At 45.2% G+C, this 25,017-nt stretch overlaps 1 long non-coding RNA gene across 1 annotated transcript; it reads right to left on the bottom strand.

The window, feature by feature from the left end:
- Positions 1–3,949: 3,949 nt before the first annotated feature.
- On the bottom strand, positions 3,950–11,304 carry LOC133075716 (uncharacterized). The gene is made up of 3 exons (XR_009697394.1): positions 11,136–11,304; positions 5,623–5,854; positions 3,950–4,033 (listed from the first exon to the last, which is right to left on the bottom strand). It is a non-coding gene; the product is annotated as an uncharacterized LOC133075716 (long non-coding RNA).
- Between the last annotated feature and the right edge of the window lie 13,713 nt (positions 11,305–25,017).

Below are 25,017 nucleotides of genomic sequence, written 5' to 3'. Positions count from 1 at the left end.
GAGAAGAAATAGACAGGGAGTAGGAAAAATCCAGGATAAGGCTCACAAGGAAGCCAAGCTGGTCAAGCGCAGCAAGCCTGCAGAGGTCTAGTGGGTAAAGAATACAGGGGCTGGTCAGGACAAAATCACCATCCCTGCCTTGTGGGGTGGGGGGCTGGGGACGGATAGGCAGTGAGTTGGGGGTCTCGGTGGCTGTAAAGACCAGAGAAATGGGGCAGAGACAAGGCGCTAAGGGAGGGTTTGACAGGAGGAGAATAATCTGAGGAACGTAAATGCTGAGAGGACAGAGCCGATGGAGGATGAGAAATCGAAAACCACAGAAAGAAGAGTAGGAGACATTACTGCTGGAGCAGGAGCCCCCAGGGGATGGGGGGAAGACCGGAGCACAGACCAGAGGGAAGGGAGGTCACCGTGAGAGGTCAGGGGACCTCAGATGCTCCGAGGTGAGCAGACTGGGGTGCACACGTCAGGGCGTCAAACTATTCTCTCTAATCAGTTATGTGCTGAAAGAGCTGGTCCAGGGAAGGTGATCCTTAATGGATTGACAAGGTTTTAAAGTTACAAAGTGAGTAAAGTAACTGGGGAGGAAAAAAAGTTGCCAGGAGTCACTGGAGGTTGACCTGAAGTGACCATGTGTACTTCCCAGCCAGACCTTGACCTTCCCTCGGTCAGAGGTCAGTGGTCCAGACAGGGAAGGAGAAGATAGGAGGGGGCTTCAGAGTCTGCAGGACAGATCCCAGGACCTCCTTCATCTTCCCTTCTGTGTTTTGTACTTCTGGGCTCTTGGATGTCGGTCAAAGTCTAGCCAGACCCCATTTTGCTGTATTTCTGAGGCTACACAATCCCTGTGTCCCCCAACGTTTCTACCGTCTACCAACAAAGCTTATTCATTGTCCTAGCAGCAGAAAAGATTCCAAAATTCATCTTCTCCATAATTCAGACCCAAGTCAGCAGGATGGCAGGCTCGGGTAATTTGGCCAACTCGCCGGCCACGATGCCTCACATTGTAATCCATCATCATTATGAGCTGCATTCACAACATTTCTTTCTTTGGCATAAAGTGTGAAATGCAAAGGATTGTTAGGACAGAGAGAGATGAACCAATGAGATATTGAGACCCAAATATGTGCTTCGTTAGAAACGAAAATGGAAATGTGATTCCAGGAGAAAAAGGACTTTGTGGCAACATGGTCACAAACTCCTTTCAAAACATGAAAAATAAATTCACTCTCAAGAAAAAGAAGAAAAATGGATCTGACAGATTCATTCTCTCCTATCTGGAGGTTCCTCCTCTGAGCCTGTACGTCGAGAATTAGCCTGAACCAGCAAGGCTGGGCCGTCAGGACGATAGCCTGATTCCCATTGTCACCCAGTCCCCATCCTCTCCTCACTGGTCGCTGCTTTTTAACCCAAATGTGATTAACTGGCTTGTCCCAGAAATGAAAAAGAAGTCAGCTTCCAGCCCAAACGCAAATCGATTACGCACTCATGAGTACCGTTACCACTCCCAACATCCGCTACTAATTTGAGTGTTCAGACCTTTGATTGTATTTCTAATCCAAAAAGGAAAGAAAAAAATCCTTCAGTGGCTCATTAATTACAGATTTCTCCTTGTAGTCTTTGAATGTAGGGCAGAATGATGCGTGTTGGACAGAACAGAATTATAAACTGTGGTCCGAGACTCTGAGGATTATCAATCCCACTCCCTGATATTGTAGATGGGCTGCCTACAGACCAGGAAAGGAAGGCCCCACGGGTAGCTTTTCCAGACCCGGGCAGTTTTGACCACATCCTGCCACCCATCAGCTGTAACACACAGAAATGCAGGCAACCGGATTTAACTGGCATATGCCCATCTTTGTTTACATCAGGGAGATTTTCTGCCTACCTAAACCTAGATGTGGCTGGAATGTGCCCAGGACACAGTAGATTCTCAATATGTATTTATTCAGTGCTTCCTGAAATCAATGCAAATGAGAACCCACTTGATCTCCTTGAAGTCCCAACCATAAATGATTCTCGGACACAAGGGGAATCCTGACAAATTCCCTGCTGAGGATGATACAGTTTGTCAAATTATTATAGAATCATCGTGACCACTTCTGAACCAAATCTTGGAATACTAAGTCTAACGATGGACTTCTTCTGAGTTATGAACTAATTTATATAAATATTCATCATTTCATTATACGGTTAGTGAATCGCTTTTGGGGATAAATTTTAAATTGCCTGTATTCAGAACTGTCTCAGAAAATCCAAAATAACTGTAAGGCAAGATCTAAGGGTCCCATCGCAAATCAGAGCTAAACAACTTGAACGCTGTGATGCTCATTTTGAGAAGTTCTCACCTGCAAAGGGACATGATCTGACAAATTGCTCAGTCCCCAAAATTATGTAACTCCCCATGAATGAACCACTTTAGAGAGAGAGATCGGTGATGTAACATTACGATGATAAGCCTACTAAAATCTGCCATCATCTTTCTTACACGTGGGGGAAATAAGTTTATTCACAACATAGTAACATTGTTTCATCTCTTCTTCTTAATAGTTTGTAGTCTATGGATCCATTTTTGAGTGTTTATCTTGCCATCTGCCTGGCTGTACAAAGACAGGGAGGTTTTTCTGATGGATGTGTCTGCCCCCTTCTTACCTACTAAAATCAAGTGTCATGTTCAGCTACTAATACTCAGATGAAACAGATAATGGTCAGATAACCCTTAACAATTTTAGATAGATTCCCAAGTCAAGACCTTACAAAGGTCATATAAAAATGTTCAAAATGTCTAAAGACATAATGAAATCACAGCATTCTCCTTACTTTCGAAGTACGCAAATCAGCCACTTATTACTATATCAAACTAGCTGCCCAGTAAGGGTATATATCAAAATTTTTTTAAAAACAGTTATCATTGTGTGACAGTTTGAGAAAAAAAAATGACTAATTGGGAAGAGGGGGAAAGACCATTTCGAGTCTATTTTCCAAAAGAAAATCAAGGAGGAAGCGTTAGAAGAATTTGGTTTCATCCAGCTTTGCTACTAACTTGTTATGAACTAGCTGCGTTAAGTCAGACAACCTCACACGGTTTCTCATGAAGTAGGATGATAATCCCAAAAGCAAAATGACATTATTTGAACTTCCCAGCTCCAATAGTCTCTGATTGGCTACGTTTTGAATGTAATGTGAACGTGAAAACACTTTTTTTTTTTCTCTTTCCAAATCTCTGAGCCTCCTGGCGCACGAAGTGAAAACACACAACATCCGCTCCTGAGCTGCAAAGAAAACCGTCCTCACCACAGAGCAGCGATCTGAAAACACTTTTTAAAACAGATTTTGGTAACGGCAGAACAATGGCAAGATAGGCTCTTGATAACATCGGAGGAAGGTCGAGGGTCGCTCCAGTGGGGACCCCACTGATGAGGGCACACAGCTGCTCAAGAGCTGCTGTAGCATCTTCTTTTCCGCACTCAGAGAAGACGCGGCGTATCTTTTTTATCCGGGCTAAACTGACACGACATACGTGAGCATTAACATATGTTTTCAATCTTTATTAGCAACGTTATTAGCCTCAAACGCCGCTGGGACTTTCTGCAGGACCGACATTTCTGTGTTGAGCTACATACTTGCTCTGTTTTGAAGTTTCTCTCCCTCCTTTCTGCCCCCACTTCCCCTTTTTTTAATCTAACTAGAGAAAATGACATGTTAATTTCAGCTCCACCTCTGCTGGGTCATCCTGGGGTCAGCAGATCAGAGACATCAGCAGAAGAAGGAAGACAGCGCTTCCGACTGCGACTGCGGGGCAGGGTGACCCAGCCATCAATCACGCTGACGCACTGTTTGAACAATGACAGTCATCTGTCAGGAAGCGGGAGGTGGCGCCTCATTAACACAGGGCTCACCTGCCGGGAGCTACACCTCACTCATAACAATATCCATCACTCACCTCCAAAGTGTTGCTTTTTTCTGCTTTGATGAAATAACAGGCCCTCTATTTCCTCCCTTGTTTCCCCTCCGAGTTCACAGGGCCAAGTCACTGGGGAGGGAAGGAAGAAGTGGTGAGTTGGGGTCAGGGCAGGACCAAACAGCCCTGGGAGGGGAAGGGTGCCGTCAGAAGCCAAAAGAAGGCATCTCGCTTCACTGACCGGGAGAGGTCAGTGGATGGGGCCACTGAGAGGTGAGCTACCCACACACCAGCCAGGGCTGCAAGAGTCGGATCAAGATTCCCAGGCATCCCCCGCACCGCTGCCCTCAGTGAAGGTGTCTCCTGGACAGAAATATTCCAAGACCTCAAATTCGTTCTTCACTTTGTTTCTTGTAAATACAGATAACTTGCAAATAACCACAAAACTTTTGTTTTCTGAGAGTCAGAATCTACCACCACAAATCTCTACTAAATACCTGCACTTTTTCTTTCTGTGTCAGCCTCTAGCGTACAACATTTAATTAATTTAGCCTAAGGAAACCTTGAAACGCTGCCCACAAAGAGAATTCTTCTAGAGAAGATTTTGTTGTGAAACTATATTTAATTATGTTCCCCAAAGGAGGCTGTCACACATTCGCTGTGATGCAGCCTTCATGGCCTGTACAATCCCAGGTTCTGGGTGGTGTGTGTGTTTCTTTGATGGGCCATAAATAGACTCTGTTACAAAGTTTTAATGGGAAGCCCAGTTTAAACTTGGGCTACCATCCAGATCGGCTCATAAGTTACAAAAATGTGTTACTCTCCCACTGTAGGGGAGTTACACACACACACACACACACACACAGATTTGGCCTTTCTCAATTCTTGAAAAAAGAAAATAATAACGTACCATTTTTTTCCAGGTTGGAAAAGTAACCAAAGGCCACTGAAGCTCAAAGGGAGCTTATGGACGATAAGACCGAGGCCAGGAGTGATGGAGTGACCTTTCTGAGGCCGTGCAAACGAGAGGCAACACAGCCAGTGCTCGAGGGGCTGCCGGGCTCATAGAGGAAATGGAGGTCCACGTGGAAACCTCATTGTAGGGGCAGGAGTCGTAACAGTCGACGGCCAACGTGACACGCACCCTGGGTGTCTAAGGGACCTCGGGGTGGTGGTCACTTGCACGCAAGAGGCGGACGGGCCTTGGGGACCAGGAAGAGAGAGAAGCTGGCACTGAAGCACCCAATGCCAGGGCCGGCCAAAGGCAGGTTCCCCCCCCACGCCCGGGGCAGCTGGAGGCCTTTAACTTTAAAGTAGCGAGAGAAGCAGCTGACGGCCAGTGGATGCAGGGACCACGGAGCACCGTCCTTCGGGGTGTCCCCAGCTGGCAGCCAAGCTCCACCTTCTTCTAGCGTCCTAGCCGCTGATGGAGGTCACGTGATTGCGCAGGTGCTGCGGGGACAACGCCACCTGCCGGCCTCAGAAGGGCCTGGCCGGGTGCAGCACTTCCGTGTGAGGCCACATCTCCTTAGTGACAGCAGAGTGGGCTTTCGTATTAAAAAGAGGGCAGATGTGCGGTCCCTGATCTGCAATTACAAAATCCCAAAAGACTGGAAAACCGAAAATATTTTCGAAGCTCCTTTCACGACAAAATCTGATCTAAGCTTAACTGACGTGAGACTCTTTACAGTTTCTGTTTAAACCACGGAGAGCGAACACACCTCGTTCGGCGGCATCTAGATCCGTGTGTCTGATTGTGGAGCCACCTCCAACTCCTCCCGGGTGCTCTTTCGTACACGCCGTGCACCGTTCCGCCCTCTGCAGCCTTAGGATCCTGAATTCCAAACTCATCCGGCTCGGTGATGAGATCAGGTGTTCTGGAATTTACTCTCCTCTCCGCCTCAGATACGAGAAGCGTTCGGCAAATTTCCATCTAGGCATCAGCTGACATCCCTGAGGTTGACAAAACCACCACCAAAAAAAAATACATAGTTCATTTTGTTGTTTCTGGGAACCCCCATGTTGAAATTGCCCATCGATTATTGTTTTCCCTTCTTTTCTAGGTAACAAGTGAAGGTCATGGTTAATAATAGTTCTGCCAAGAATGCTGTGTTAATATCAACTCAGATGGAAAACAGCTCCCTGTGCCCAGGACGTAGCTCCTCGCAGCGCAGCCACGGGTGACTTACTTCCCTGGAAGCTACGGGTCAGCTTGCAGGACACGATGGGGACAGCACCCCCAGAGAAAAGGCCAGAAATCGGGTGGACCTCCGAGTCCCCAAATCTTCATGCTTCCTTCTCTGATTTGCAAAAGTCATTATCATAGTTGCGCTAAGGGAGGAAAATAAAATATAGGCCTACCCGATTCTAATTCCCAAGAACTTAATCTATATCACACAGGATTAAAATATTGATTTTCCAGGAGGCCACCGGAAGATAAGAGGTGGATTTTGATGCAAGCGTCTTACGTGTAACAGGAACCAAATTTCACTCCTCGTGATGACCGTCTTATTTACCATGACCGTACTCTTCCCTGACACTTGCCCTATCTCCTTTTGTTTCACAGAAATTATTTTTAAGGCTTGATATTTTTCCATCTATCACCTGGCTGGTTGAGTAAGATGTTTCCCGATCACAGGGCAATGATCTTTTCAAAAATACAATCCAGGTTCCTATGCAGCTCTTTAGGTTTCCTTTATTTATTAAAGACTTTGAAAATGCACACACGACAACACACCTTAATTTTTTTAACAAATCTCTTCCTCTCTCTCCCTCTCTCTGCCTTCCTCCATCTCTCCCTCTCTCTCTTCGTCTGCCCCCTTTTCTCTCTTTCTCCCCCACCCTCCCTAATTGTCCAGCCTTTACAAACCCATGCCTGTGAAAGAAACACCCGTCTATTGCCCTGTCAAATGTGCCTGCCTGGGATAGCGATTGGGTTTATAGGAGAGACAAACATTTCAGGCATGCCATTCTGGGGTAATGAAGCATGGCAACAAAATATACCTGTGCAACATTTGATAAAGATGAGCTGACACGCCAGTCCAAATAGGTCCTTTTGTGTGTCTGCACGTGTCTACCATCATGGCTTTCATCTGAACACAGGAAGAAGCAGCGGCAGCGGCAGCTGGCAGGGCCCAGAAGGAGAGCTGCTCACACAATTACACGACGTTTACCTCTGGCCTTGATTTCACTCCCACTACCCTTAATTTATGATATGTTTTCTCCCTTTCTATGCAAAGAAAAAAGCGACTCGATTTTTCTTTCTTTCTCCTGCTATCTAATTCCTGTTCCAGGGGCATCAGAGAAGACAGTGAGCTGAGTCCCCGGGTGTTTAGCATGGGGTCTTAAGTTAAAATGCTTCTTAGTGTGGTTTTTATGGCTTTTATTGTTGTTTGAGTAATGCAGAGCAAAATTAAATCCTACAGTTACACATGCGTACATCAGCCAGGGAGCAGGCCAACTGTACTTCCTACTTTGGTTTACAGAAAACATCTTTTGTTGCTTAATCTTCAGACAGAGAAGGTAGGGGGTGGAGGGGAGAGAGAGAGAGGGAGAGAAGGTAGGGGGTGGAGGGTAGAGAGAGAGAGGGAGAGGCCGTAGACCAGCTAAAAAGTGAGCCTGGAAGACATAGGAAATCTAGTGACCCAAATATGGGCTAGACAATCGTTCTGATCACTCATCTGCATTGGGTTTTTCGAGTTTCCATTTATTTCCTGGCCTGGGGACAGCCACGGTGGCTGGCCCAGGTGTCTCTGAACAGGTGCCTGCAGCTAGGATGACGCCCAGACAGCGGGAGGGATGCTGTCCTGCTCCCTGCCGCTCTCTCTAAGCCCGACTTCACAAAGGCCTATACAGTATATTGCCTTTATGCTATTTATAGAGAAGCACATCCTATTTATAAAAGCAATGCAGTGAAACTGAAAGGGGTATAATAGCCACTCTGTATTATAAAGCTCTTCTGTTGAGAGAGCTGGACAAAGTGCCTTGGGTGATTTGATTTCTTTCTTCCTCTCCTGATGACGGTCACAGCGTTTGGCACTCTACGCGATGACAACAATGAACACTTCGTGGTGTGATGACCTCCCCAGGAACCAGACGCTCAGAGGTTTTACTTTTGTTCACTCATTTAATTACCAACCCTTCATTATACCTGCACTCAGACATAGAAACTTCAGTTAACCTGTACGTTCAAATGGGACAGATCTTCAATTTGCCTACATCAGAGGAAGACTCCTCTGAATTGTAATTTCTGCACAAAGTCGTCTGTAATTTCTGCACAAAGTCGTAAGGATCATTCTTTATTCCCCTGAGAGCTTGTGCAATAATACAATGCAAACTTTGACAAGAGAGAATAAGGGGCAAGCATGTGGGGTTTGGTATGAAAGGACCCGGGTTCGAGCGTCTGCCCAGCCTCTTGTTAACTGGGAGAAGTCTTAACTCCTGTTTCCTCTGCTTTAAAATTAGAATAGGAAGATGCTGGGCCTACCATAGGAGGGGCTGGAGAAAATCCAATAGACAATGTATATAAAACACTCTGTGAACTGCAGAATGCTATACACAGGTTCTCTCTTTTAAAAAAATTTTAAGTAGTTTATCTAGATGAAAGCAAATTCCAGAAATAATAACAGAATAAAGTTGTGTTAAATCTCAAAAACTTAGTGAGAAGGGGAAAAAAGCCAATAAACCTTAAAATTGTAATGCTTCTGGCCTTACAGAATCTAAGTTTTATAAAATCCCCAGTTATTTAAGCCTTCTGTCTTGTCAAAGCCATTTCATTTACGTCATTCTTTCAATTTGCAAAGGAATGGTGAAAATATCCCTTGAGATTTACAGCAGTGAGAACTGGATAATGGAAGTCACGTGGTGAGTTGACTATTGTTTTGTTGGTAACAGGAAACATACTCCTGACAGAGATGTATTTGGGGAGAAATTGCATAAACTTATAAAATCAGCCCATTTCTTTTTTTTTAATTGAAATACGGTAGATTTACAATGTTGCATTAATGGCTGCTGTACAGCAAAGTGATTCAGTTATACAGGTACATACACTCCTTTTTATATTCTTTTCCATTATGGTTTATCACAGGATATTGAATATAATTCCGTGTGCTATACATTAGGACCTTGTTGTTTATCCATTCTGTATACACTAGTTTGCATCTGCTGACCCCAAATTCCCACTCCCTCCCTCCACCCTCCTCCCCCTTGGCAACCACAAGTCTGTTCTCTATGTCTATGAGTCTGTTTCTGTTTCGTAGGTAAGTTCATTGGTGTCATATGTTAGATTCCACATGTAAGTGATATCATATGGTATTTGTCTCTCTGTGTCTGACTTCCTTCACTTTAGTACGATAATCTCTAAGTCCATCCATGTTGCTACAAATGGCATTATTTCATTCTTTTTTATGGCTGAATAGTCTTCCATTGCATTTATATAACACATCTTCTTTATCCATTCATCTGCCGATGGACATTTAGGTTGTTTCTATGTCTTGGCTGTTGTGACTAGTGCTGCTATGAACATAAGGGTGCATGTATCTTTTTGAATTAGAGTTTTGTCTGGAAAATGAGCCCATTTCTTAAACACACAAAAATAGTGGAGCTAATAAAATTCCTAAGGTCAATTAAAAGGTCCCATTATTTCCTTGTGTGTCTGGTTTCAAGTCAGATTTATTGAGGTATCATTTCACCATTATCAAGTGTGATACACACATGCAGTCATGGACCTCCCACCAGAGTCAAAGTATAAAGCATGTCCATCACCCTTAATCCCCTCTGTAGCCAGTCTTCCCCCACCCTGATGACTTCGACCACCACCACCCCAGTCCCTAGCAACCACTGCCTCATTTCACATCTCCATGGTCCTGCCTTTTCCAAAGTTTCATATAAACGGAATCAGAGTATGTACACTTTGAGTCTGGCCTCTTTCACTCCGAATGATCCACTGGGGAGCCTTCCATGTGTCATGTGAATCAGTAGCTCAATTTTTTTTACCTGTTAGTAGTATCGCTCAGGTATCCCACGGTCTGTTTATTTACCAGTTGATGGATGTTTGGATTGTTTCTAGATTTTGTCAATTATGAATAAAGCAGCACACCTTCGTCTTAGCCCTACACATCTGCAGCTCCAGAGTATTTTGTCCCCTCATACTCAACACAGGCAGGCTTTTCTATGAATGTATATTTTCATTTCTCCTAGATAAAAACCTGGGAGTCAGATGGTGGGTAATATATAGTGGATATCTCCTTTCGGAAGAATCTGTTAAATTGTTTTCCAAAGTAGCTGTACCGCTTTGCATCCCCCCCAGCAATGTATGAGACTCGGGGAGTTGCTCTGCATCCTTGACAGCACCTGATGTGCTTTTGTAGCCATCGTAGTGGGTGTGTACTAGTATCTCATCATGGTTTTGATTTGTATTTCTCTAGTGACCGATGATGTTGAACATCTTTTCATGTGCTAATTTGCCATCTGTATAGCTTATGCGATGAAGGCTTTTTCAAATCTCCTGCCCATGTTTTTTATTGAGATGTTTCTCATATTATTGAGCCTTGAGAAGCTTTTATCTAGTCTAGATCCCAACACTTTATCAGATACGTGTGTTAAGGATATTCTCTTCTAGTGTGTGCCTTGTCTTCTTTTTTCTAACAGTGTCTTCTGAAGATGTTTTTAACTTTGATAGAGTCCAGTTTATCAATTTGTATGTTATGACTCATTCTTGTTGAGAGATTTTTAGGATGCAAATGACTTAGAAAGACTCATTCACCAATTAGGGGATCCTCCTCAAACAAACAAACAAACAAAATTGATCACGAGAACACCTCAATACAACATCTTCCATTCTTTTTAATGAACTTGTGAAATTCAAAGACCCACATGAGGAATGTGGCCTGATTGGGCTCCAGTAGGGTAACTGGTGGTTTAGGGCCTAAGATTCATAGGCTGATGAGGCTAATCCTTACCTAATTATTAAGTGTTTGGAATTTGGTGAATTTAACAGTAAAACGACTGTAGGCAACTTGGTTTTTCTGCTTTCTCAGTTCCGAAGGTTCCTTAATGCATCGGTCCCCAACATTTTTGGCACCAGGGACAGGTTTCATGGAAGACAATTTCTCCACGGACCCGGGGTCGGGGAGCTGTGTGGTTTCGGGACGATTCAAGCTCATTACATTTATTGTGTACTTTATTTCTATTATTATTACATTGTAATATATAATGAAATAATTATACAACTCACCATAATGCTGACAGGAAGTGGAGCTCAGGTGGTAATGCGAGCGATGGGGAGTGGCTGTAAATACAGCTGAAGCTTCACTGGTTTGTCCACCACTCACCTCCTGCTGTGCGGCCCGGTTCCGAACAGGCCACGGACCGCTATCGGTCTGTGGCCCAGGGGTTGGGGACCCCTGCCTTAATGGACTCTGAAAAAAAAGAAATCGATTATAAAGAATTTTTTTAAACTCTGTGAATGACTAATAGACATATTTAATGAACAATTAGGTTATGTGCATATACGACTCCTTAATGTATAGAACAAGTATCTCTTTTTATTTGTTTAACTGCTCTTTTTTTTTTCACTTTGGAGGGGGCAGGTTGTAAGATTCTTCTTAATTAACATGTCGGAATCATCTTTGAAACACAGACGGGCAGATCCCTGTCTCCGTGTGAGATGTTGTCTTTGGCATCTTCTATTTCTTGGACTTCCCCTGCCCTCAATGGCTTGATCACCACCTGTATTGCTGGAATTTTCTAGAACTGTGTTGGTTTGAAAGTTCTTGGCCTTTTGGCGTCAGATCTCTGTTTCCATTCCTGCCATTGTTCCCATGCTGTTGCTTGCAGCATTTCCCTTCCATATCTTTATGCTTTTCATGACACCTGTAAGTAGACACTTTCCTCTGACCACTCAGAAAATAAATGGAGTTTTTCTTTGAATCCATTAGCGATTCTGCCTTTTCAGCACCCACACAAATCCTAGCTCAGCTCCGGTTTCTCAAGCCACAGCGCCCACTGGGCTCCGGGCCTCTGGTATTTTCTCCAGTTTCTCCCAGCCAGCCTTCTCACCAAGGACTGGGCAACGTGTATCTGCTGTGTGTTCTCCAGGCCTGGGCATAACCACGTCTCTGGCCTCTCCTCTGCCTCGTGACTCAGGAACTCATCTGCTCTCTGCATCTCCAGCAGATGCCACAGAGGGCAAACCCAAGAAGCCCCTGATGTCTCTGGCCTACGATCTAAACCCCTATTGTCCTTTCATCCCAACACTGAAGGCTGTTCAGTGGGGGACCCCTGACCCCATTCCTCGGACAGATGTGCGCTTCTCAGTGGACACCTGTGGTTCCAGAGAAAAGCCCGCCAGACTCCCTGATCCACTGTGAGTGGCATGAAACCAGCTCCTCAGGATTCAAGGCTCTGGTACAGGAAAGGGGATGGAGGCTGCCGCGAGGCCAGGTGGGCTCACGTGCACGGCCAGGCTGGACCAGCCTGTGTGGCTGCGGAGGATTCACCAGATGGGCTCGGTCATCTCATGCTCAGCAAGACTCAGCCCCAGCTCCTCTAGTGGAAGGGGATCGGGGAGAACTGGAAATGTTCAGAATGACTGACCAAAATGGTTTCGCAATTTCTAGACCAAGGGCCATTAATCTGAAAACAGTTCTGAGTCTATCTGATTTCAATAGAAAGAAAAGACTCCTCTCGAAATAGACAGCGACAGCCAAGTTCAGAGATAACAGACTGGCAATGACAAGGCTGTACTTCTGAAAACAAACAGCAGAAAACCTTTCCTAGCTGGTTTGGAGAGCGTCGCTCAGTTGGTTTTTCAGGCCATCATGAGAGGGGCTCGTGTGCCCCTCCCCAGTGGCTCCCCTGCCCTCTGAACTCACCCTCCTGGGGAAGCGAGGCCAGGCTGATGCAACAGGGCAGAGGGGCGTGGGGCCTGGAGGGCAGGAAGATGGGGGGATCAACACAACAGGACCAGACAGGTGTCCCCCATGCCAGTCTCCCTCCACACCCTCCACGTGCAACAGAAAGAAAACATTGCGTGAAAAAGGGCGATGCAACACAAAGCAAGGAAGGATGGTGAAATAAAATGATATATTGACCCTAAGGAGAAGTGTGTGTGTGTGTGTGCGCACACACACCTGTGTTTTAGCACCAACGTTTGGACGATTGCTAGAAGGACAATGGGACAAGGTCATGGGAAAACGCTCCTTTGAATCACTCTTAAGCAGGCCAAGGAATTAGGACTGATTTATGAATGTATTTCCACAATTTACTTGAAAATTTGTAACGTCTGTGCAGCCTGGCAAGGAAAGAAAGGGGCGGCTACTGTGAAGGAACGCTTCTGTTCCACTTTATTGTAAAATTATCCCATTCTACCTGCTCTAATCCCCTGAAAACAAATTAAATCCTCACTAAGCTGACTTTAAATCAATAGTTTCATTTAAGAATAGTGTGACTTAATAAAAATAAAAAACTAACTGGTCCAGCCAATTTAAGAGGGAAATAAATCATTGCCCAAGGAAAAATAGCAGATTTGACTTGTATATGGCCCAGGCTCTGTTTAGTGGGGAGAGCCTGTGTCTAATTTAACTCTGGCCACAGATGAAACTCATCGACCCCATTCAGAAACCTGCTTCACTATGGGCACCCCAAGAGCTGGGATGCCTGCCACCCCCAAAAGGAGAAGCAGTATTGCAGTCTGTATTCTGAAAAAAATAATCACTAAAAAAATGCAAGATGACACTCCATGGAATCCCTCTTCAGCAACCCTGTCTTAACAGTCCGGGGACACCATGTGTGGACTAAGAAATACATTCTTGATTCCGGCAGAGACAGAAAGGTTCCTGGTGAAGATGTGTTGGTTAAGTTGATACTTTCCTCAACCATCCAGGACAAATGTAATAGGGGCTGAGGATTAACATCATTAATTGTAGCAGATGAGCAATCTATTTGCAAATCTTCTTCTAAAAAATCTAAGGGTTAAGTAGACTTTTTTGGGTGCAGTATACAAGAGGTATGTTGCCATTTTATGAAAAAAGAAAGTCATCCAGAAATAAAGACTAAAAATTTACTCAAGAGGTCTTTGCAAGCGGTTACAGAGAAAACTCTGCAATATGGTAATTCTGAACTAGTACTTTATCCATGTAATGGAGTACTGGTTTACTAATCATATAAATGAGAAAAATGCCGGGGACTCAATGCTTGCCTACTTAATTTATTATTATGTACTGGGGACACATAAACATTAAAGTGAGTGCTTTCAGACCATGACACATCAATATTATCAGTGCCACTATTACCACATGAACATTTTTAAATTTTCATAATTATAAAATGTCAATGCCAGTTACTTACTGATGTTCGTTGCCGATAGGGTGCTTTTATTTATCATGTTGACACTGACAAATAAGAAAGCATATTCTTTCCAATGTAAGATTTAAACCCAAAACGCCCAGCAAGACCACTTGTTCCTCCCCATAGTCCCACTCTTGGGGACTAAATTTAATTTGTTGACTAGAAAAACACTTGGCCAAATACCTAAAGAAATCAGTTTCTTAAGGCAGCATAATTTGCAGGGAAACAGCACTTGGGCTCAGATCAGGCTTACATTATGCTCCCATGTCTATAATTCTAGGTCATCTATCTAGTTATTTGACGTTCCGGCCTCAGTTTTATCATCCATAAAATGGGAGTGATAATACCTGCACAGTTTATAGAGTTATTAAGAGGCCCTGACTAGGCAATGATACTTAAAGGTAAGGAATGACTGGGCCTCCTCTCTCTCCAAAGAAGAGCTTAGAGATTCATTCCAACACAGAAAATATTGGCTTTCCTGTGGCATTTAAGTACATCTATCCGATGTGTGGAAAAAATCCCATAATCACCCTGTGGATGCGGGTTCTAGGATGGAAATACAGCAACTAACTGAAGAGCTTGTGATCCCAGGGCTAACTACGGGGTCCTCGTAACTGTGTCCTTTTTAAGCCAAGTCCGCAGTTCGGAGTAGAGAGCCCCTGCCTCAGGAGACCTGGAAGGGATTTCTCCAAATGTGTTCAAATTTGAACAGTGGGGGAGGTGAATCAGTGTCTGTTTCATGGCCCCGGGCTTGACCCCCTGCAAGCAAGTGACCTGACAGCTACAAACGAACAATGTATTTGTTTCTATTTGTGGTAAATTAGGAGTGTTTTCCTTTCCAGGAAGGTCAATCCTTTGTTTTCAATACCCACTCAAGTGAAAACTTCACTATTATGAAGCAATTCTACAGCAGGCTCTCCTTGAAAAGTGCTTTAAAATCATTCTGTGAATGACTCCTCTCCATTACCCTGGGAGGCAGGTGGGCGCTTTACAAATGGACAAACATAGAATGAGCAGGAAGACCTGCCAGACCGCAGGCAAACGACAGCATGGCCCAAAGAAGGGTTCATTATGCCTTTTTGCGATTCCCGAACATCCAGCCTGTGGTCCGAAGTCTCTGCAGTGTAGACCCAGCACCCGTCAGCCCAGAGCAACGTCACCACTATGAGAGCCAGCCTGGGAGTATGTTACCTAGTCTTCAGGTAAAATTCTACTACACTGCTGGGCTGAACAATGGTTGCAGAGCAGCCCAATCTCATGGTCCCCATTTGCCCTTTAAGAAGCCCTCGCCTGTTCTGAGCCTATGATCGTGGCCGAGTGACTCAGAAAATGCCTTCTGAGACAGAGAGTCGCCCATCTTCTCCTGCCAATCAAGCTGAGCCGACATCTGCGGCTGTACCAGGTCTGGAGGACCCACATCCTCACATCCTAAGTGGAGCTCCATGAGTTCTGGGCCCTCAGCCAGAACATCTGAACCCCGGCTTGGCAATTTCGAAGGCAGAGGCCGTTAGAGAAGGGCCCGGGCTCTCCCCGCCCTGCCTGGGAATCCAGGGACGCGGGTCAGGTCCTGGAAGCTGAAGCTTGCCTCGGGTTTCTCAAACTTCCTGGTGACAAGGATTCCAGGGCCTCTGGTAAGCACCCAGACCCTCAGGTGCCTGCCCTGGAGATTCTGTTGTTGCCCTGGGATGGGGCGCAGGGCTCTGCAGTGGGCACGGGCACCCAGGCCATTCTATTCACCAGAAAAGTTTGGGAAATAATAACCAATAAACCTGATTGGAAGCCAATGTTACAACCTGGGCAGGAAGTGAGCAAGTCATCAGACCTCTTGCAGCAAGATTTGCATACGTGCTGAGCCCCTTCCTTGCCCCAGGGACTGGGCCACAAACACTCTCAAAATACCTGCACCACCACCCAGCGTCCCAGGGAGCTCCACGGGGCTGTCAAAGACTCCTAGGGCAAAATGTTTCAAGATAGAACAATTGCAACTAAAGGAAAAGGTTTGCCTACGAGGAAACGGAGACTTAGTGTTAGTGCATACTTGGTATAGCTTAGGCTCAGCCAGGCAGCCCGAGTGTGGTACCCGCATCAGCAGGCGTGTGTCAGCGCCCCGCTCAGGGGAGAGGGTGGTAAAAGGTTGATGAGGAAGTGCATCTGTTTCTTGAACAAAGACGGCCTCACATCCTACAATCTGGTGACCCCTAGTTTCTGGAGCTTGTTAAACTTCTGAACGAAGCTTCCCACCCAAACTGTACACACGTTTGTTTTGATAAGTGACAAGAACACAAGCTTATCTTCATGGATAATTCTGAAATAATGCTAATGTGTCCTTATTATGCATAGTTTGCCTACTTCCAAAAATATTTTCAGGGAGCTTACAACTGAAATATATATATATATATATATACTCGTGAAAATTTTTGAAAAAAGTATTTAAGATGGAAGTCAGGTAAAAATGTAAAAGTTAAGTTTAAACAATGTAAAGTGAGTAAATAATTATACAAGCAGCCAGGGGTTTGATATTTACCCTAACTGAGTTCTGAACTTGGCTCTGAGCTTCCTGGCAGTCAAGGCAAAAAGTGAAACCTGCTATATTCTAAGGATATTAGAGTTGTCAAGAAAGACAAATATTTTCCCAGTTGTAAAGTTCTACACTTAATTTACGAAGCAGACACTTAACATAAAAGACACTGAATAGGACTTCCCTGGTGGTGCAGTGGTTAAGAATCCGCCTGCCAATGCAGGGGACGCGGGTTCGAGCCCTGGTCCGGGAAGATCCCACATGCCTCAGAGCAACTAAGCCTGTGCGCCACAACTACTGAGCCTGCACTCTATAGCCTGTGAGCCACAACTACTGAGCCCACATGCCACAACTACTGAAACCCTCACGCCTAGAGCCCGAATTCCGCAACAAGAGAAGCCACCGCAATGAGAAGCCTGCACACCGCAACGAAGAGTAGTCCCCACTCGCCGCAACTAGAGAAAGCCCGCGCGTAGCAATGAAGACCCAACGCGGCCAAAAATTTTTTTTAATTTTAAAATAAATTAAATTAAAAAAAAAAAAAAGACTGAGTGGATATAGAAAGCTGCAGGAGGTTGGCAGAAAGGGAATCCAAAAAGGAACGCAAACTCACCTTAGGATTTTGCCAAATCTGGCTTGGTTTTGATGGGTTTACACCTAAGGTTTTCAAAAAGAGCTGTGGTTCCTAAAGAATCAGTTATTACAGTGATGCAAACCTAGGGTTTGGTTTCCTCTCTGTGAAAATGACAAAGTCCCTTAAAAATATATGTATGTAATTAACCCTATTTACAATCCTGACCAAACATTCAGCTCTCCTTGCACATTTGCAAATTAGTACAGACCCAGAGTGAGACAGATACACAACTAAGCCTAAAGATTTCAGATAACCAAACATTTTAGTAAAAACATAAAGTAAAATCTGGACCTTCCTATTGGTATTGCTTTGGGACTATATTCCAGGTCCAGGTTAAAACAAATTTGCATTTGGTACACTTTCTAAAACCATTTCTTTTAGGATCAAGCCAACCAGCAAAATGCATCACTTTCCTGCTGACAAAAGTTTAAAGATCTTGACTTTTCAAGTTGCCAAAAAACCTTCATACATCTTCCACTCACTCGTACATCGTGTGCCCAAATTTCATATTTTGCAATGGCAGGATACTATTATTTGAAATATTTTGCTATTTATTTTTTCTGGTAATTCATTGCTTTCCTTTGTGTTTACCCTATTCAAGCACCTATGCTGTTCTGTGTTTATTGCCTCAGGGGAAGAATTCCACAAAGGAAGAAGAAAAGAATCTGTGAATGTCTTCTGGCTCACTTGCTCCGAAAACGTAGTCCCTCAGAGGAACAAATAAGCAAGCCAAGACACACAGAAGATTTGGAAAAGAGGTGGGAGGTAGGCGTCTCTCCCCAATCATCCACTGCAGCACACCCTTAGACTGGATAAAATTTTACTAGCTTGTAGGGAAAGAGAAGAAAGATGGACAAGAAAAGATGAGAGTACAGTTGCAGGTAGGTTCCTGGGAGGCTGTAAAGCCTGAAAGAAGTTTGTAAGATGCAGAGTTTCCAGACACCTAAGGTAGGTCGTCAGGACAAGACTCCAGAGGGAGCGTATGCAAAGCAAGTCTGGGTCAGCAGGTCCATGGTGCCCCACAGAGATTCCTGTCCTCTGGTACGTGGCAAAAGCAAGGAAGAAAGATTCCTGTGCCCTAAAGTGCCATGGGAGTCACAGCAGAGAGAGACCATCAAGGGGAGCCCCAGATGGGACCACGGCCAGCACAGCTGCTCCCAAGCGGGCGGGTGGCTCCAGATAGAGGACGGAGAGGACCACAGGCTTTCCTCAACATCTGGGCGATGCTGTGAAGAACGGTGGGGTGGGTTCAAGGGGCCAAGTGACTCTTACTAAGTTTCTGCCGCTACCAGAGAAAGGGCAGTTGACTTGGAAACTTAATCAGTTACTAAAAACTAAAGACTTTTCTATCTCTTGGCCAAGATTTTGGGAACCAAGAGTTGTACCTCCTACAAGTAACAGTCAACAGCATCGAACCTGCTGGAGGCAACTCATCGTGACCAGTGAGTTTCAGTTTCATTTCTGGGCAGAACAATCCACAAATTCAAGTGTCCCTTAGCTGACAAGGCCAATGCTCTCAGACCAGAACGTCCCGTTCCTCATACTTGAACCGCCAGACCCACATCCACTTACTTGCTTTCTGTGTATTTTGTGGTCTGGTGCCTAGAGCAAGAAGTGCAGACACGGAGGGCAGGGGTCACACCTGCATCCAAACACCAGCTCCCCTCGGAGCCCTGTTTTAATCCTCTTCAGCGTTCATTTTCCCTTCACAATGGTTTTATTAATAGTTACCTCTAGGACTTAACTGGACATTAAACAATGTCATGGAGAGATCTCTGGGGAGGGATAGCTTCCGGAAGATCTCCTTCCTAAGCCAAGAATTCTTGGAGCGGGAAAGGGCAGCTCTTTCTCTCTTACAAACCCACTGTTCCATTCCAGCTGGGAAGCAGCGTCTTCTTCAGGATGTGCTTCTCGGGTGATGGATGGCCGGCCACCTCCGAGGTAGGGATTGAGAGTTCTAAGCAAATGTGATCTCTTAATCCGCATACTGAAAACCTCCTGCTTCCCCTTTGGAAATGGCACACGAGGTATCCCAAGAGCACTGGGGAGACGGAAGAGAGGATGAAAATTTCCAGGAGAATCACAACCGAAAACCAGCTTGGAGGTGCTGGTCCTCACCAGTGCTTTCTTCAGAAAATTATTTGGGTAAATCACAAAGCCAGACACGTGGATTGATTTTGTTGGTTGTCGTACTTTTCTTTCCATGCTCATTATTATCCTTCAAGTCATCACTGCCTGATCATTTCCTCTTACAATAATCATCGTCCACATTGAATTGGTAGGAAGTGAAGATTTGTTTCCTTCTGGTCATAGCCCGTCAGTGCCGGTCTTCTTGCCTGTTCACGTATCCTACCCCCTCCTTCTACTCCCAGCGCCGTCCGACTAATCATCTCAAACCTGGATCCAGTAACAACTCATCTGCCTCCCTCCAGCCCCCTCTGCATCCGATCCGCTCTGCTTTCAACTCCGAGGTCACTCTCCTCTAATCACTGCCTGATCTCACCACTCGTGATTGCCTGCCATAAGTAAATCAAGATTTTAGGCCAAGAGACCTCTTATGTCCCTTTATGAATGCTCTGCTCCAACCAGACTAGTCGACGTGCTAGTTGACTAGCACCTGGAGACTCTCATCTCCCTCTCTCCCCCAGGGTCACAGAGCAAACACTGGGGAGGCTAACAAGAGTCTCCAGGTGGCTCCCCCAGGACACCTCATGGCTTGAGGCAAGTGGCAGATCCTCCTTGGGTGTTCTCTAAGACCTGTTTCCATTGCAAAGCTGTAAGTCCCCCTGCCATGCCTCTGCTCATGCAAATTTCCCATCTGAATGTTCCCCTGCCTCAGTTTCCTCATCTACAGAATGGGTATCATAACAGCACCACCTTGAAAATTGACCAGACTTCAACAAAACTATTCATATCAAGCATTTAGAACAGTGCCTGGGTCATAGTAGGATCTCAGCAAATGATAGCTTTATTATTGTTATTATTATTATTATCTCACTATCACTTCCTTCAAACACCAGCCCACCCACACCACTTCCGGGAAGTCTCCCACGACAACTGTCATCTATGGTAATCTCTGCTTCTCAGGAGCCAACAGCATCAGTTGCATCTTCCTTTCACTTGACAGGCAATCATGCACACTCTTCAAAGGCTATTCTGGTACCCGGATGCTATCTAACTTGTGATGTAATCCCTCTAACCAGATCCTGGAGGGCGCCCCAGGCTGGACTGTTCTGTAAGCACCGTAGTACCTTCCATGATGCTGCATCCATTGCTGCACAGCTGGAGTTACACATACTTGAAACTCTCAAGGGAATGTCAAGTGTCCCACTGTGCCCAGAAATGGGCACCTCAGGTGAGCTGTGAGCTGAAAACCAAGAAATTGACTTCAGAGAAGGTAAAATGGTCACTGACACACCCACTTCCTGGGGGCTGTTCTGTGAGCAGAGGGTCCCCTTGGCTGCTTGATCCACTTATGGGGGAATAAAGCCTGGAGACTTGGGGGAACTTCAGGTTTGGGGGCCTTCTTTAAATTCTGCATGCTATTCATGGTTTCCCTTCTCTAACCAGTGAATTCTGTATCATCTGTCAATAGCGACCCATCTCAACATATAATGTGCTTGAAAGAAAGAAGGAGGGAGAGAAAGAGACCAGAGTGCGAGGGTGGTGGTCATTCCTGGAGTTGAATGCGACTCAAACACTCGGTGCTCAGTGTGTCCTCAGGGAAACATCAGTCTTAAAAGAATGACAGGGACTTCCCTGGCGGCGCAGTGGTCAAGACTCCGCGCTCCCAATGCAGGGGGCCCGGTTCGATCCGTGGTCAGGGAAGTAGATCCCACATGCCGCAACTAAGAGTTCGCATGCCACAACTAAGGAGCCCGCCTGCCACAACTAAGACCCGGTGCAACCAAATAAATTAATTAAATTAAATTAAAAGAATTACATCAGTCTCAGAAGACACCACTGCCAGGAAGAAGCACACCATAGCAGCCAGCCAGCAGGCTGGTTCTACTTACCTGAGAAGATCAAACGCACAGAAACACGTGAATCATCCACCCAGATCTTCTACTGAGCAGAGCCTTGTGGGAAGACTGACAAGTCTGAAGCCCAAGGTTCTTTGTCCATAAAAGTTGAATAAGAACGGCAGCTTCTGCTTCTCTTGACCTCAATTCTGCTTTAGCAGAAACAGCTTAAAGAAAAACACCTGACACTAATATTTTCCATAAGCAGCCAGAAGTCCTTTGTAAAACCTGCTGCAAAAAAAAGAAGGAGCCGTTTACCTCCCGGGACATGCATGGCGTAAACACCTTTCAGACAATACATGTCAGAGCCCACAGGTAAGCACCAGATTATCCCAGGAGAAAGCCCCCTTTCTCAGGGTCTTCATTTTGGTCAATTTTCTGGTGGATCTTTCCAGATGATCATGTCTTTACTCTATAGTGATCTTAGGAAGTTGGAAGCCTTAGTGCTTTAAAATGGAAAGAAATGATCATCCCAGCAACAATATACTGTCACAATAGGTGGTCCATTGTAGTAATAACCCATTGAACTTGGGATAAAAAGAGGACTCTGCTTTTCCACTATGGTGATGGATTTTCTGAAGCCCTGTTGGGGAAAACAGTATAAAGTTTTGCTGTAGCTTTCTGGGGGAAAGCCTTTGGCCATAACAAAAGTAAAAACAACGAAAAACAACAAAAACAAAAACAAAACACAGCCCATGTGAGATCTCCTTATCCAGCAGAGCTAACCAAGGACCTTTCAGAAGAGCCGACACAGATATTCTGAAGACAGAATGTTCTCAGTGGTCCTGGAAGATTAAGTCCTTGACAGTGAGATCAATGGCTTGCAAAGGAGCCCCTCAGTCAGGATTCCTCAGTCTTGGCACTCTTGACACACTGAACTGGCTGATTCCTTGTGTGAGGGCTGTCCTGTGCATTGTAGGAGGTTTATCAGCAGCCCGGGCTTCAACCCACCAGATAGAGTAGCGCCTCCTAGTGGTGACAACCAAAAGCGTCCACAGCGCTTGCCAAATGTCCTCCGAGGGGCAAAATGGGCCACCTGTTGGGAACCACTGCCTTAAATTAACAGGAAGATCTCCTTCCTTTGTGACACCAGACTTCAGCCAATGCCTGTCACCTGACTAAATGAAGCAGCACTTTTTACCACTATCACACTTTGGCTTTGGGTAAAGGGGATGGAAAGACTATCCCCTTATGTTCTTCCAAGAGACTTTCCAACAGAACTTCCTAATAAACCGGTGATCCCATGGGTTCCAGGCCTCCTCATGTTTCATGCATGGGACGTGGCCCAATGGCACTCGATCCCGCCTTGTGAATAACTCTTTCATCCTCCCCAGGGAACAAATCCTCTGGCTTTTGAAGGACACCCAGACAGGTTGCTTAATGATCATTGGGACATTGTGGCCCAGATTTTTTAAATGAAACACACATAAATATCCTGAATCTGGGGGTTATTTCTCTCTAGTCCTGGTGGCCTCTCTCATCTTAAAATAATTTACAGGAATTCTGCAACGATAGTAGGGCCGGGGTTGTTTTTCCTCTCACCACTTTACAGAGATACTTATCAAAAGCCCAAACAAGGAGCCATAAATCGCTGGCTTCCCTGGTCAGCGCACAGCATTCTGAGTCCCATGTGGTCCATCAAAGGGTCACTTGGTGAGAGGCCAAGCTGCCAGACATCCTCCCTCATCCCTTTTTTAATTTCCTCTCTTCCTTCCTTTATTCTCAGAGATGCTACGTCTTTAAATAAAAGGCCATGCACGACTTTACAGGGGATTTCATTTTAAATAAAATATTCCTGAATTTAAAGAGGAAGAAAAAGAAGGAAAGGGCGGAAAGGGGGCGGGGAAGAGGAGAAAAAGCAAAGCCTTTTCCTGATACCTTGCCTGGATTCTCGGCTCGGGCGTTGGCCGGGTTCCCACTCCGTTAGTCTGCACAATCGGTGACTTCAGACACCTCGTCAGTGGCACCAACGCCAAACAGAAGGGGACGGGCTCACTGGCTGTTTTCTGGAGGCCTTGCTGTTTCCAGGAGACGCGTTGCTTCTGCCTTTCGAGGGCTCTCCTCGTTTGATGGCTGGCATCTTCCAGGAGAACCACTCTCCCTCTGGAGCCGCCTCCAAGTGCGGGGCGCAGGTGGCCGAGGACACATCCCCGAGGCGTCCCCCTCCCCCTCCAGAAGCTCTCTCTCCTCCAGCTACTTCACAATCTATTGTGTCCAAGGCCGAGGACAGCCCAGGCCCCTGAGGATAACTCCTTCACCTTGAACACCTGAAGCCCCGTCAGTAGGAATCAAAACCTTCTGCCTGACAGATGACCTGGTTGAAATTTCATCTCCTTTTTCGGATTTATGAAGAATCAGGCATCTCATGGCTTCCTATGAAAGCAACCTGATACGGAGATGTCATTCCTTCTTTAGACACACATTGCTGGACCAGGAACTCTTGGTCTTCTCACTTCTACCATCTGTGATGTTGCGACCTGGTGGGTAGATGAACCCGTAAATGGCTGCTATGGAAATTCTGAGCAAGAACATTTTATTTTAAGACACCAAGTGATCCCACATGTGTGCTGGGGTTCTGTTTTCTACAGAGTGCAGTTTCCCTGAGGACAAGGACTTACATGGAGTTCTTTATCCTTTTTTACGGTGTTATTGGTGCGCTATGTCTATATTTCTTTTCCCTTCAATTGGGATGTGGGTGATAAGTTTCCACTCCTAGTCTGAATCAGGTTCACAATGTACAGTAGTCCCTACAGGGTGGTCCTTCAGTCCGTGGCTTCAACCATGTCTGTAGGAATGCCTCTCACACGGGCAGAGGACAATCTGTCCCCAGTCCATGGTCGTGACGAGATATGACTGAAGTGAGGAAGGAATTTATGTCCAAAACTAATATGGACTCCTCCCCTGTTTGTTAAAACACTGTCAATAGTGTACAGAATTTTGGCAGAGAGAATATAATGATGTAAGCTTTTTTTTTTTTAATGAAGTAAATTGTTTTTGCCTTTTTTCCCCTTTATTTATTTTTTAATTGAAGTACAGGTTTTTGGTTTTGTTTTTGTTTCTTTTTGCACGGCTTGCAGGATCTTAGTTCTCCTACCAGGGATTGAACCCAGGCTCCTGCAATGAAAGCACCAAGTCCTAACGACTGGACCACCAGAGAATTCCCAGTACTGATGTAAGCCTGAATTAAAACCCAAGAAAGTAATTATGAAGTGACTGGAAAATTCAAGGAATGAAAAGATGGGCCATAAATCTGGGTGAAAGGAGAGAAATCGGAGGGCACCTTATTAAAATCCTACTTGCCTGATCTTACTTACTGTTACCAGCAATAAACTCAGTACTACAGTCACCTCCTATTGCACTCAGCTAATCTTATCCCTGGGACAAAACAAGTATGAATTCTACATCTAAAAGTAGCTCATTTCTCGTAGGAAGGAAGACATGAGACAGAGGGGGGTATCTGTGCTTTACTGAAGGGTGATGTGAATGAGGTGATGACAAAAGGAAATGCTGAACATGAAAGCTGCTGGGATTGTCAACACAAAAATAGAGTCAAAAGCAATCAATCATCCTCAAAAACAACAGCAAAAGGTTTCTT

This window comes from Eubalaena glacialis, chromosome 15 (assembly GCF_028564815.1).
Source record: "Eubalaena glacialis isolate mEubGla1 chromosome 15, mEubGla1.1.hap2.+ XY, whole genome shotgun sequence".
NCBI classification, from domain to species: domain Eukaryota; kingdom Metazoa; phylum Chordata; class Mammalia; order Artiodactyla; family Balaenidae; genus Eubalaena; species Eubalaena glacialis.
Note: the sequence above shows the minus strand (reverse complement) of the source record. Positions and strands in the feature narration are given on the sequence as shown.